Source organism: Aotus nancymaae, unplaced genomic scaffold (assembly GCF_030222135.1).
Source record: "Aotus nancymaae isolate 86718 unplaced genomic scaffold, 86718_ANA_hifiasm-v0.15.2.pri h1tg000029l, whole genome shotgun sequence".
Classification (NCBI taxonomy): Eukaryota; Metazoa; Chordata; class Mammalia; order Primates; family Aotidae; genus Aotus; species Aotus nancymaae.
Window position 1 is genome coordinate 19,306,560 of NW_026988442.1, and position 15,903 is coordinate 19,322,462.

The window sequence follows — 15,903 nt, forward strand, 5'->3', positions numbered from 1 at the left end:
ACAAGAACTGAAAACCAAACACTGAATATTCTCACTCATAAGTGGGAATTGAAAATTGAGAACACATGGACACAGGGAAGGGAACATCACACCTGTTCCTGTCGGGGGGTTGGGGGCTAGGGGAGGAATGGCATTAGGAGAAATACCTAATATGGGTGACAGGTTGATGGGTGCAGCAAAGCACCATGGCGTGTGTATGCCTATGTAACAAACCTGCATGTTCTGCACATGTATCTCAGAACTTAAAGTATAAATTAAAGAAAAGAAAATGGAGCAAACTGTTATTGTTTATACTGTTTGAATGGTATTTCTCTAGCAAGATGGAAGAACTACAGTATTATATAAGAGCCATAGACCAACTTATTAGAACAGAAATGTAGAAGATGGTGTATATTGCTAATAAGAGCCCAGATAGGGCAATTAAGGTCTACTTTGAAATCAAACGAACATATGTGGAATTGGGAACTAAGTTTTATTGGAGAATTTATAGCTAGATGATTTCCACCATAGGTCAACTGATACTTGGTCCTCTACCTAAGGAGAGGCTGTGCAGCCGAAACACAGGGCTCTTGTACTTACTTTCACCCTAGGGTTTGTGCCATAGATGCACACGTATAGTGGCCAACCTACACTATCTATGTTTTCCAGATAATAGTAATACTTTTGTGTCACTGAGTTTAAAACATTCCTGATATGTCCAGGACCAATGCTAGGTAAGAAATGGTGAACTTCATATTCAGAATGAAATCATTTTTATGGGCTGTTAAATGAAAGGGCTACTCACTGGGCAGAAGTAGAATTCTAAGCCTGGAATTGCTCATCTCTGCAGCTGAAACCTTGCTTAGAGATGTTCACCCACAGCCCTGACCTGAGGATGCTCAGGGATGTGGGATAGGAAACCACTCTGTCCAAGTGAGTTTATTTTTCTCCCTGTAGTGGGCATGAGAGCCAGGTAGCCCATCTGCTATTCTTCACTCTTCATCTTCACAATTAGGAATCTTAGTACAAAATTACATGTCCAGTTTTTTTGCTTTCATCAGCTTTACTTTTCTGAAAATCATTTTCTCTTCTTCACAATGATTTATTTTTTAATCCTAACCTAATGGATCAGATTTATTGGAGTCATAATTTTGCTTTAAGCTGCTCCATGGGCTGGGCATAGTGGCTCACGTCTGTAGTCCCAGCATTTTGGGAGGCTGAGGCGGGTGGATCACCTGAGGTCAGGAGTTTGAGACCAGCCTGACCAACATGGTGAAATCCCATGTCTACTAAAAATACAAAAAATTAGCCAGGCATGGTGGCAGGTGCCTGTAATCCCAGCTACTCGGGAGGCTGAGGCAGGAGAATTGCTTGAACCCAAGAGGCAAAGGTTACAGTGAGCCGAGATCATGCCACTGTACTCCAGCCAGGCGACAAGAACAAAACTCCATCTCAAAAAAGAAAAAAAAAATAAGGAAAAAAAGTAATTAAAAAACAAACAAACAAAAAGCCTGCTTCTAATTTATTCATTCATGTAATAGTTAAAAACAAAGGCTTTGGAGTTAGACATGGGTAGGTGTGAACACCAGTTTTGACATACTGTGGTTGTGTGAGTTCGAGAAAAGTTACTCAGTATCTTTGTCTTCTGGGGCTAATTCACAGAGTCATTGCCAAGATTAAATGGGATGACATAATAGAGTGCCTAACTTAGTGCCTGGCATGTAATGAGCCTGCAAATCATCTCATCTCTTATCCACTTATATTTTGGGATGTTCGTGAAGGCCATAAGCACAAATAGATACCTACATGGGAATGGCAATTACAAGACTTGCTGACGTCCTGGGCTCAGTTCAGGGTTGTTTTTTTGTTTGTTTATTTTTATTTTTATTTTTTTGTAAGACAGCTGAGATTAACTTGAATATCTTTTTTTTCCACTTGTGCCACTTGAGCTACCAGAGTCTGGGTCCTGCATGCCCTATATTTCTAAACCCTGAGAAATCTCTTCTTCTATAGAGATCTGTCTGTAGACATCAGGCACTTTTAGGTCTCCTGTCTTTAGTCCTGTTAGAACAGCATCATAGACCGGCAAATTCCAGATGCTGTTCCCACCTGGGAGTCTCACTGATACCCCCTTGTGAAGAGTAATTGTGCTTGTACAGCCGGTTCAGCCTCTTTCTATTTAGCCAGCACTCCAGACTCACCAGTGATTCTCAGGAGGCCAGCAATGAATATGGTTTAAATGAAAAATGTTGTTTGTGCATGCGGTGTCAATGAAGATGTTATTAATACAGCTCCAGGTAAACAGCTGCTGCCAACTGGCTAGAGAAGCCACAGCCCCACACAGAGCCTGTCCCACAGTCTCAGGGCTGAGAAGCACTTAAAAGGCATCAGGTCTAACCTCTGTCCTGTGGCCATCTGACCTAGATAGGCTCCAACAGCTCCCAGGGAAGGACACCTGCCATCTCTCTTACCCCATGATGTGGTTTTCCATCTCTGGATAAATCTGTTCATTACCACTTTTGTGTTTGTTTTTCAGCATTGGCCTCAAATTTGCTTTTTTTAGAATGTTCTCTCATTGATGATAATTCAGATCCATGACTACATGGTACAAATAAAATCTCTCTTCCTTGTGACAGTTGTGGCTTCAGGGAGGTGTCTCTACTTTCAGATTAAGCCTTTCTAGTTTTCTCAAGGATTCTTCAGATAGCATGGCTACTGACCTTTATTGCTTCAGACCTATGTTCCAGCGTTACCTTGGAGTAGCTGTGCAACCTTAGACAAGCTTCCTAATCTCATTCAAACCTCAGTTTCCTCATGTGTGAAATGAGAAATATGCATGGTTATACATTTACTTAAAATAGTATGTGGTTTGAGGGATGTAAAATTTAAATGAGTTCAATTATAGTATGTTTAACACAGTGCCTAGCACATAGTAGGCACTTAGTAATCATGAGTAATCATTATTGTTGTTGTATCATTTAGTTTGGAGCACAGTACCCTAGGTGTGCTCTAGTTAACCCAGAATTGATCAGAACAATTAGGCTTCATCAGGGCCTATAAAACTATTAAATGAGGTAGATCCTACTTACTTTTCCACCCTCACCTCTCACTGGCCATTTTCTGTGTTGGCCGCACCCCATCCGCACTGGCCTCCTTCCATTTCTTTGTGTCAGCCAGACTCTTTCGTCTCTTGAGGTCTTCACACATGCTCTCCTCTCCTTGGGGCATGTTCTCTCTTTGCATTTGGATGCACACACTTTTTATGATTTTCTTCTTTTCAAGGTCATCTCATTTTTCAAAACATTACTTCCCAAAAGAAGCTTTCCTTGATCACTCATCTAAACAGCCTTCCCCAATACATCTTTCACACTACACCCTGTCTTTGCTACTCATAACATTCACCAAAATATGTAATTATATATTGACCTATGTGTTCACCTTCTATAATGTTTATCTTTGCTGCTAGACTGTCAGAACAGCAACACAGGAAAACAGTCTTTCTGTTTTTTTAAAAACATTTTTTTCTCAACATGTTATAATGGTAAATTGTAAACATACAGAACAGTTGAAAGGATTGTAAAGCAAACTCTTAGGTACATATTCCCTGTATTATGCAACTAACACTTTGCTATCTCCATCCCTCTTTCCGTCTGTTCATCCATTCATTCGTTTATCTTATTTCCTAATGCATTTCCAACTGAGTCGAAGGCATCAGTGCACTTCACCCCTAAGCATTTCAGCATGTGTATCATTATTAACCAGGGATCAATATTCATTTATGATCCTTCTTTCTTGGGTTAAAATGGATGTGTAGTAAAATGCACAAGTGTTACATGTACAATTTGGTGAGTTCTGAAAACACATACACCTGTCTAACCCAAACCCCTATCAAAATAGAAAACATTACTGTCACTCCAACAAGTTTTCTTACGCCCTTTCTTAGTGAAACTCCAACTCCACTGATCCCAGAGGCAACTAGTGTGTTGATGTTTTTCAACACTGATTAGTTTTTCCTTTTCTAAAATTGTACATACATGGAATTTGCATGCATTCTTTTTTTGTAAAACTTCTTTCATTCAACATAATATTTTTGAGATTCTTCCAAGTCATGGCATCTATCGACAGTTCATTCCTTTTATTGCTGAGTACTGTTCCATTGTATGGATGTACCACAGTTTGCTTATTTGTTCCTCTGTTGATGCATACCTAGGTTATTTTCTGGTTTTGGCTATTATAAATGAAGAGATTATGAACATTCTGTGGCATTCTCTTACATTCACTTACCTTGTTTTTTGGCTACTATGAATAAAGAGGCCATGAGCATTCTATTACATATTATTACATTCTTTTATCTTGTGTAAATACCTAGGAGTGGAATGTGGGTCATAGGGTAAATATAAACTTATTTTTATGAAAAGCTGGTGGACCTTTCCCTGAAGTAGGTATAGAAAGAGTCTGTTTTGTTTAGTAACATCAATCAGATAGTACATGAATTCAGCACAAAGTAAGTGCTTAATAAATATTTATTACATTAATACATAGAGAAAATAAATAGAAATACAGTCACTGTTCTAATCCTTTCCTGCTATTTACTAGTGAAGTATGGCTCTTCATGAATCACTTAAGTTCTGTGAGCTTTCAATATCCTTTTATATGGGAATAATAAAATGTGCCTTAGATGCTCGAAAAGGTTAGTGCTGAAGGGCCAGGTACATGGCGGGGGCGATTTTAGGAGGTGAGGGACACCATTCATTTAATACCAGTGTGCACTACCTTCTCTCCCTGACCTCCGGACGCTGCAAGATTTCTGCCTGCAGCAGTCAGGGAATATGCCAGACCCTAGGCCCGGGAGGGGTCAGGGAAGGTGAAAGAGAAAGAAGCACTTGGATCAACCATTGGTCTCTCTCAAATGTCTAAAGTTGGCGTTTATATACTTGACTTCTCCTACATTTTCTCCCCTTCAGATTTAATGTCTAGGTTTGTCTGATTTTTAAACTGGGTTATTTGAATGTCAAACTTTCGATAACACTTTAATAGAGGTGTCCATTAACCTGTGCTAAATTAGAGCCCAGCGTCTCTGGAAATACATGTGACACCCACATGAATACCAAATGCCTTCATTAGGCGCAGCACTTACATGATGAATACCAAATGCAGAGCCCGACGCAGGGACACAGACTTCGCTTTCAGGAGTTGCCAACACATCTTTGCGTTTCGTCAGTGGTACCGGTCAGTCCTGTTTCCTGTTTGTTTCCAGGTGATCAGAAGTGGCAATTGTGGCATTGGCTGAAATAAATAAATGGCATCCTAATCACCAGGTTCAGAGATGGAGCAGCAAAGGAGGCTCTAGCCGATCACCCACGAGTCAGCAAGAGGATGCCCACTTAGTATGCAAGACGAATTCTAAACACTTCATAAAAGGCGATAACTTTCTTTGACCAATGAATATATTATTTATAAGTGATTCCAATGACTTCTTCTCTCCCTCCTTCACTGCCATTCCCCTGCCCCCGTTTTCACAGTACGTTGTAGCACTTGTTCAGTGATGAAGCCCCTCATAATAAATAATTTATAAAGCAATTTACAAGTACATTATTTTTAGCAATAAGATAAGACCTGGAAGAAAGTGTTTTACTGATACACACACACATGCATGCACACACACACACACACACACACACACACACACACACCCTCCCTTTGGCTTATACGTAGTAAGATATCAGAACATCAATAACTAGGGGCCATGGGCTTGGGGTGAAGGGTGTTATCAGCCATAGTGCTGGAATCCTTATATATAAGCCATGTAAAGTGTATGAAGTGTATTTGCATAATAAGTAAGAGAAAACTCGCTAAAAACAGTTTCTTCTCTTAATCCTTGTATACAGCTGCCATGACTTTGTTCACATGGCGTGATACTAAGTGAAGACATTCTTTTCTCTTAATGGCTAACTTCTCTTGAGTATGTCCATTCAACCAGGCCCAGTGTTAAGAGTTCTCCATAAATTGTCTTATTTTATCTTCCCTATCCCTATGTGGTATGTTTTATTATTATTGCTGTTACTGGACAAAGTAACTGAGGCTGCCTCCCAGACTTCAATATTCACTCTTTGAATTCCCAGTCCAGTTAAAGTCACTCACTCAAGTATTCATTCAATGCTAATATCCAACAGGCATTTGATAAGCTTCTGTCATTCTTTATGCTGGGAGCTGGGATGCATAGATAGATAGATGGTGCATCTATAGCAGTACTGCCTAATAGAAATACAATGTAAATCACAAAGGCAAGCTGTATATATAATTTCAACTTTCCTTTTTTAAAAAAAAATTTAATTTTTTTTTTAGAGACAAGGTGTTGCTTTGTTGCACAGGCTGGAGTGCAGTGGCACCCTCATAGCTCACTGTAGCCTCAAACTCTTGGGCTCAAGCCATTTTCCCACCTTAAGCTCCCAAGTAGCTGGGACTACAGCTGCGTGCCACCTTGCTGCATGCACCTATTTGTAGAGATGGGAGTTTCTTTTGTTATCCAGGCTGGTCTCAAACTCCTGGCTTCAAGCAATCCTTCCACCTTGGTCTCCCAAAGTACTGAAACTATAGGCATATGCCACCACATCCGGATCATTTTTTTATTTTTATTTATCTTATTTATTTATTTATTTTAGAGACAGAGTCTCTCTTGGTTGCCGAGGCTGGAGTGCAGTGGTGTGTTCTCAGCTCACTGCAACCTCTGCCTCCCAGGTTCTAGCGATTCTCATGTCTCACCTTCCCAAGTAGCTGGGACCGATGCCACCATGCCTGGCTAATGTTTGTATTTTTAGAAGGGGCAGGGCTTGAATTACTGGCCTCAAGTGATCCACCTGACTCAGCTTCCCAAAGTGCTGGGATTTTGCACCTGGCATATATATATATATAAAATATATATGTATGTATTTTATATATATATATATAAAATATATATGTATGTATTTTATATATATGTGTGTGTATATGTATGTGTGTGTGTGTGTGTGTGTGTGTGTATGTGTATATGTATATGTATATATTTTGTTTTGGTAGAGATGGGGTCTCACTTGTTGCTCAAACTTGTCTTAAACTCCTGACTTCAAGTGATCCTCACACCTCAGTCTCCCAAAGTGATAGTATTACAGGTGTGAGCCACCATGCCTGGCTATAATTTCAAATTTTCTAGTAGTCACCTTATTTAAAAAAGGTAAAGAGAAGGGTCAAATTAATTTCAATAATTTATTTCATTAAATATATCTTACATTCTTCTTTTGACATGTGCTTAATAAAAACATTATGAATGAGATATTTTAAATCCCTTTTCATCCTGTCTTCTAAATCCAGTGTGTATTTTTCACTTATGACATATCTGAAGTCAGACTAGCCACATTTCAAGGACTCAATATTCACCTGTAACTAGTGGCTATTGAACTGGATGGCCTAGGTGTATAGGAAAGCAAAGGAGGCAGAGGCCTGGGATGACATATCACTAGAGTGTAATATTTGTGATTAGAGAAATCAACTTAAGCTGTGGACAAAGGTAGTGAAAAGGGGCACTCAAAGATTAGGAGGGGAGTAGACCAGGTTGGAAGCGGTCAGGTTGGAAAGCTTGGGCCAAAAGACCAGCATTCTCCTAACTTAAGTCATTCCCTCACTCCCCTAGCAGAAGTTATTTGCTTTCTCTGCTTAGTATTTGTCCTGCTGTTTACTTACTTTTTTCTTTTTTTTTTGTAAATTGATTTACTATTTAAACGTAAACAAACTCATTTAACAATGGGACTTTTTGATACTACCATTAATGGAAAAGCAAAATTTACTGTTATAAATAAATTAACCACAAAATAAATACCAAGGAAACAAAGTAAAGTTATTTCATTCTAGCAATATATACTTACCTGTGCAAAGCTCTGGGTTCTGCTTTATCTTGTTTTTGTTTTTGTTTGAAGAGAAAGAGAAGAGAGAATCTCTGGGGGGCCTAAGCTATATTAAGAGCTGCATTTATTCTTTCTACTAAGATAACCTCCCCCAAAACCCAAACAAAATATATGAAGTAATGATTTTAAAGACATGGAAAAGAAACAACAAAAGACTGATCCCTGAGAGGTGGCAACAAACAAGACAAACAAGGCTTACAGTTGGCCCAGCTTCCTTTCTAGGGAATAATTAGCACTATAGTAAGTACTGCTCTGATTGTACCTAACAAATCTTAGAATCAAAACCCAATAGGACTAAATCGTGTTCAAGGAATTTAACTTCATTCCAGAACAAAGATAAAGAATACTTATAAAAATATTTTTTAAAATTACCAGGCTATAGTGCAGAGAACGGGAATCCAGGTGGTGCCTGACAGGCTCCTGAAGCCAAGGAAACAGATCTGAGCAATCCATGCAGGTGAAGGCAGCTTGTAGTCACAGAACACAGTACGGGGCAGACAAAAGCTACAGAGAGTGAGAGAACACTGGATATCTGCAGAGGGCTTTTGTCTAGCATTCAGCTAACAGTGATTACTACATGTGCTTGTGAAGGGGCCTTAGAGTTAGGAGTGCCCTGTGCTCACACAGTGTTGGGAATGATGCCTCCTCCCACCAGTAAGACTGGAAAACCCCATGATTCATGGGGCATTAGGTAAAGTACACAAAAGGGTCTTGCCTCAGTAGTGGGAAATAATTAGCTCTATAATGACTACTGCTTTGATTCTACCTAATGCTTCTTAGAAGCAAGACCCAAAGGGACCAAATTGCTTCCAAGTAACTTAACTGTATCTCAGAACAAAACTAAAGACTATTTAAACCCAACAAGGTAAAATTGAAAATGCTATACATTAAATCAGAGATTACTACGCATGCCAAGTAGCAAATTAAGATCTATGATTAGGAGAAAAATAAGTCGACTTCAACTATACCAGAACTGACACATGTCAAAATAAGCATAAAGATTAAAATAATTATAATAACTGTATTCCATATGTTTGCAAAGATAAGTAGAAGCATGGAAGACTTAAACCAAATTGGAGTTTTATAGATAAAAACTATAATTTAGGAATTGAAGGTACACTGGATGAGATTAATAGATTAGATATTGCAGAAGAAAATTTTAGAAAGCATTTACACATAGTAATAGAAACTATTCAAAGTGAAACACACAGAGAGAAAATAATTAAATTCTAAAAGTATCAGTGAGCTGTGAGACAACTTCAAGTAGCCTACTCCAAACATGTGAAGAGGAAGGAATGCTTTTCAGCTGATTCTATGACGCCAGTGTTACTCTGATACCGAAACTAGACAAAGACATTAGAAGAAAAAAACTATATGCCAATCTCCCTCATAAATACAGATTTTAAAATTATCAACAAAATTTTATCTAATGGAATTCAACTCTCTATATATACATATATAACTAGTTGAAGAGATATATATGTAAATTAAATTCATATTGATATACTAACTATATATACTTATATATGTATATATACAGTAGATGTAGTATATCCACTATATATATGTATATATATACACATCTTCCAAGACCTAATAAACAACATCTATTCAAAATCTACAGGTAGCATCATATTTGATGGTACAAGACTGAATGTTTCTTTCTGAGAGTTGAAGCAAGACAAAGACGTCTGCTCTCATTCTCTTTTCAGCATGAGATTAGAGGTTCTTGTCTAGGCAATTAGGCAAAAAAGAGAAAAATGCATCCAAAAAAATTTGGATGAAAAATGCATCCAATTTTTTTATGCTTTAAAAAAACTATCATTATTTGTATATTAGTGTTATGTAATCTACAAATAATGATAGTTTTTATTGGTAGATTACATAATCCTAAGGAACCCACAAAAATACCAAAATTAATAAACAAGTTCAGCAAAGTTTCAGGAAACAAGTCAATAAATTAAATTTTATTTAATATAAAGTTGTTAAACTTATAGAAAAAATAAAAGAATATCTGTGTGACCCTGGATTTGTCAAATATTTCATAAATATGACATTGAGTACATGATCTATAAGAGCATATTGACAAATTAGACTTCATAAAAATAAAAAAATACTTCTCTCCAAAAAACACTATTAATATAGAATCAACAAATAAGCCACAGACTGGAAAAAATAAGTTTGCAAATGACTAATCATGTTAAGCACCTTTTCTTGAACTTACTTCCTATCCGTATATCTTCTTTAATAAAGGGTCTGTTCAAATATAGGTCTCTTTTTTACTAAGCTGTTTGTTTACCGCCTCCTCTTACTCTCCTTTTCCTCTTCCTCCTCCTCCTTCTCTTTCTCTTTATTATTATTTCTTTATTATTTATTCTAGATAAATTTCATTATCAGTTATATTATTTACAAACTTGGCTAGGCACGGTAGTTTACACCTATAATCCCAGCACTTTGGGAGGCCAAGGCAGGTGGATCATTTGAGGTCAGGAGTTTGAAACCAGTCTGGGTAGCATGGCGAAACCCAGTCTGTATAAAAATATAAAAAGTTAGCCGGGCATGGTGGCACATGCTTGTAGTCCCAGCTAACTGGGAGGCTGAGGTAGGAGGCCAAGGTTGCAGTGAACTGTGACTGTACCATTGCACTCCAGCCTGGGTGGCAGAGTGAGACTCTGTCTCAAAAACAACAGCAACAACAACAACGAACATAAGAAAGTGATTCGGCTAGAACATGCATGCAAGGGGACGACCATGAAGAATGGACTCACGAAGTAATTTGGGGGCTTGGCTAAGATGTTTTAGCTCCATTTTGGCATGTTAGGTTAGCAGATGATACGGTTTGACTGTATCCCCAACCCAAATCTCATTTTGAATTCTATTTCCCATAATGCCCATGTGTCATGGACAGTAATTGAATCATGGGGGTGGTTCCCCCATCATGCTGTTCTCGTAATAGTGAGTGAGTCTCATGAGATCTGATGGTTTTATAAGTGTCTGGCATTTCCCCTGCTTGCACTCACTCAGTCCTGCTGCCCTGTGAAAAAGATGCTGCTTTTCCTTTGCTTTCCACCATGATTGTAAGTTTCCTGAGGCCTTCCCAGCCAAGCAGAACTGTGAGTCAATTAAATCTCCTTTCTTTATAAATTATGCAGTCTCGGGCATTTCTTCATAACAGTGTGAGAATTAACTAATATAGCATATTAGCTTAAATATTAGTTTATATTCAAAATTTTTGATGTCACGTTGGGAGCTACTGGAACGTGGGCAAGTTAACCTTTTTGAACTTCCTTTCCCTCATAACTTTAGGCAAATGCTAACATGGAAATACTAGCATTTGCCTAAATTAATGAATTGAAAGCTTAAATTTGAGAACATGAGTCATTTCTCATGCTTTCATTTTCCCCATAGCAGGTAACATGATCTGAAATTATTGTACTTTAGTTTTAGTTTGATAGTGTGGATCTTCTCCTTACCTTCTCATCCCCAAGAGTAAAGGTCTTGACTGCTCTGTTCATGGTTTTATCTATAGCACTTGGTACAGCACTGGACACATAAAAGATCCTCAGCCAAAGAAAGATTAAGAAACTTAGGGAGCATAGCACTACATCTGAAACAGTTAGATGATCATTTTAAAAAAGTTTATCTTAGAACAAGGCTATGGCATCAAATATATGAATTGGCTCATCTATCAAGTTCTTGCCAAGTGGTCAGATGACAAGGGAAGCACATGTGGCTAGTAGTCTAACTCTGAGTTCTCCCAAAGTTCACTGTTCCAATCAAGGTCAAGTAAACATTTTCTGCCTTGGGCCAGGTTGAGTCATGATAGATTTAAGGGAAGAAGCAAGTAAATAAAATGTTCTGTCTGATCTGCCTGGACGAACCACAGTCATGGCCCCAGGAACCGACCCCCTGGAAAGGTCCAGCAGACCACGGCACAGAAGAGATTGTTAATAATAAATTATAAACATGGCCACCAGTACCATGGGGAGACCATATATCTCCTCCCCTAGCCCACATATTCACTCCCTGGCCTGCTCTGCCCCGTGGGTTTAATCTGCATCAGAGTGAAACAAATCCAATAAAATGTTTCCCTGAGCTAGGAGGGAGTTCAATGATTCATTCTCATTCATTCACTGTCTTCTTCCTGCCAAACAACTGATCATAGCTGATGAAAGAACAAAGGAAGAGACATTTCAAAGAAGTCATCCACATGTCTCTCCCTGCTGCTTTGGTGTCTCACAAGAATCAAGACCCTGACCTGAAGCTTACCAGGACTTAGCAGTAAATGTCATTTGGATATGGTGCCATTAGTGTCCTCTCAATGATAGGACACGAATGTGGCACCTTGTCAATACCTCTTTGCTGCCCCTATGGTGGCCACAAAAGTGGGGATGCTTAGATCCCCTGCTGCAAGGGACATATTGACTGATGACCCCAGCAGCTGCCCTTCTGGATCTAACCCCATGTTAGCCATGCTCCTCATGAGATGCCAACAACTGAGCACGGTAGGGGATACTAATGCAGATTCATTTCTGCAAGACCCAGACCTGTTTATAGGTGACTTTGGTTTGAGAAGCTGCCATTGGCCCAGCCCACACTTTCTCAGAACTGTACTTTAGTCTGAGACTCTTCCATCCTATCTCCCTGCCTTTTCCCTCTCTTTCCTTCATAGGCATCAGGCTTAGCCTGCCTTCTCTGGCACACTCCTCCTGTTTTCCCACAGGCATTCTCTACAGAAAATCCCATACACATCTGATTCTGCCTTCAGAGAGAATTCCAGTGAACTCAAGTGTTGCCAAGCAGTAAGATGGGGCCTGGGGACAGTCTCAGTCACCACGTGGCTGGCAAAGAGGTTATTATCAGGGATGGTACATGGGGACAGAGCTAGTCTCTGGCATAAGTTGGCAGCACAATTGCTGAAGATATCACATGGTGACCTGGGAAATAGTGTCCTAGTGGAGGGAAAACTCTTGCAGTGTAATGATTTAGGTGCTGGAAAAATGTCAAGGGAATAATGCCTACACCGATAGTAGAAAGAGAAAAATCTTCCCAGTAGGTGGAAATTGAAGTAGTCGGCATTAATTTCCTAGGGCTCTCATTGCAAAATGCCTCGGACTAGGTGGCTTAAACAACATAAATTTATTTTCTCACAGTTTAGGAGGCCAAAAGTCCATGATCAAGGTGTAGTATTGACAGGTTTGTTTTTTTCAGAGACCTCTCCCCTTGGCTTACAGATGCCCGCTTCTAACTGTGTCCTCATATGCTTTTTCCTTCATGTGCACATTCCTGGTGTCTCTCTACATGTCTAAATGTCTTCTTCTTATAAGGACACCAGTCATTTTGGATTTGAGCCCACCCTAAATACCTCATTTTAACTTAATTACCTTGTTAAAGACCTTATCTCCAAATACAACAGTATTCTGAGAAACTTTCGATTGGGACTTCAACATACGAATTTTGTGGGAACAGAACTTAGCTCATAACAAGTTATCCAATCATCTGCTTTGTGTGGAAAGAGGAGTATCCCAAGGCGAGACTGTATCTTGATTCTGAGGCAGTGGTTGATGGCTTGGCCATGTGATCAAGAACCTAGAGAGAAAAGTACTGGAAGATTGAGGCAAGAAAGTCAGGGGTAGAAGCACTTGGATAGACATGTGTGAATGCGCAGGAAAGGCAGTAAGATTTGTTTCATTCCTCATCTCACTAGAAAATGTTACCATGAAAGAAGCACTGAACAATCAAGTAGACAGAGTGACACAGTGACATTAGGTAGCTTTCATTGTGAGCCACCTCAGCATTGATACAGTGAGCCCATGGACAGAGTGGCCATGGTGCAGAGATGGAGGCTACTATGGGCCCAATGGCCTGGGCTTCCACTTATCCCAGACAATTCAAATGCTGCTGTCCCTGGATATTTACCATGTCCCCAGTAGTAATCAACATTAAGCCCCTAATATGGCACTATTTATTGGAGAGTCCAACCAGTCATTTGGTAGCAAGTTAACCTCAGGTGACTCCTTTCATCTTGGAAAGGTCAACCAATAGTCCTTGTGGGGACAGATACATACTCTGAGTATGCACTTGCCTTTCCTGCCTGCAAGGATTGAGCCAGCACCACTCTGCAGGGGCTTATGTAATGCCTGATCCAAAGGCGTGGAATTCCATGCAACATGGCATCCACACAGCATTATGAAGAGACCAACTTTTCACTGTGAAGAGGGTGTTGGAATGGATTCTTGTTCTTATCCTCTACTAACTTAAGTGGAATTCTTCTAGCATTGCTCAGCAGTATGAGACTCTTGTCACCTAAACCTCCCTTCCTCCTATGATCTTTCATAGGTGTCAGACCAGCATCACAGTCTGAAAGCTCTTTTCACCTTCTCTAACTCATTCTCCTTTTACTACTGATAAAGCGCTTGCATTTCTAGTCCTACTTTGGTATTTCCTTCTCTGAAGACTGGAGCAAATACAAATTCCTTCTTAAAGAAATGGTTCTCTTTCCCTCTTACCTATAATGTTGGTCAGCTTTCACAGGTGAATTGATTCTATCTATGTCCTTCTATCACCCAATATGATCCTACTTACAAGTTCTAATTTAACTATGACTTTGCCAAAAGTATTAGAAGAGTTTTATTTCACCTTTTCTTTAGAAAACAATAAAATAAAATGAAATGTTGGCTCAAATCACTTAATCACTTAATAAAATCAGAACTCTTCTGTTAATGCATTATACATAATTATATTTGAACTTTCTGGCTTAGAAGGAAATTAAAATTTGTACTAATGGAAACATTCAAATTATTTTTAAAACTTATCTTTGCAATAGTGGTAGAGTTTTAGCCATTAATCTTTCATGACGTATTTGAAGGAATTTGTAATGTTACACAACTTAAATTTCAGTGATGCCTAATCTGCTTTTACCATCTACGAAAACCAGAATACGAAAGTTTTCATTCATTTAACATTCTGTTTTAAATATATTTCACTTTTAGGACAATATATACTGAGAAGTATAAAACATCAGTCAATGGATTCATAAAACATATGTATAATTGCTTTATTTACTTACAAATTTTAAATTAATTTAAATTTAGCCAACTTCCATATTTTGAGGGTTTCCAAAATAAAGTATTTTGCCCAATTCATCATAGCAAACAATCAACTTATTTTTTCTAATTTAAAAATGACTGCTGATTTTCTTTAAATTACTTTCTAAATATTCCCCAAATTACAGACAATAACAAATCAAAGAAATAAATAATAAAAATAAGAATTTATTTATTTATTTATTTATTTTTTTTTGAGAGAGAATAGGAAAGAGGAAAAAGGAAGAGAAAGAGAGAGAGAGAGAATGGGGAGGAGGGAGAAGGAAAAGAAAGAGGGAGAGAGAATGGGAGTATTGCTTTCTTGCCCAGGCTAGAATGCAATTTAGTAATGGGTATTGAAAAGCTCTTTTATACTGATAATTATACTTAATGATGTAGTCAGGAAGGAATAAGGGAAGAAGATAACAAACAAACAGCCAACCAATATTTAATTTAAACCTATGAAATGCTATGCGATTACTGAGGAGTGATTTACTTCCAATTATATAGTCACCTTTGGAATAGGTGTGAGGTGGTAATGTATGTTTCGTGTATTTGAAGTGGAGAGTTCTATAAATGTTTATTAAGTTTACTTGTTCTGGGTCTGAGTTCAAGTTCTGAATATCCTTGTTAATTTTCTATCTCGTTGATCTATAGAATCGTTAGCTCTTCTTGTTGCATTGATCCTTTTGCCATTATGTAATGTCATTCCTCGCCTCTTTTGATCTTTGTTGCTTTAAAGTCTACTTTATCAGAGGCGAGAATTGCATCTCCTGTTTTTTGTTTATTAGTTTATTTTTACTCTCTGTTTGATTGGTAAATCTTCCTCCTTCTCTCTGAGTCTTTTTGTATTGTTGCATGTAAGATGGGCCCGGATGCAGCATACCAATGGGTTTTGGCTT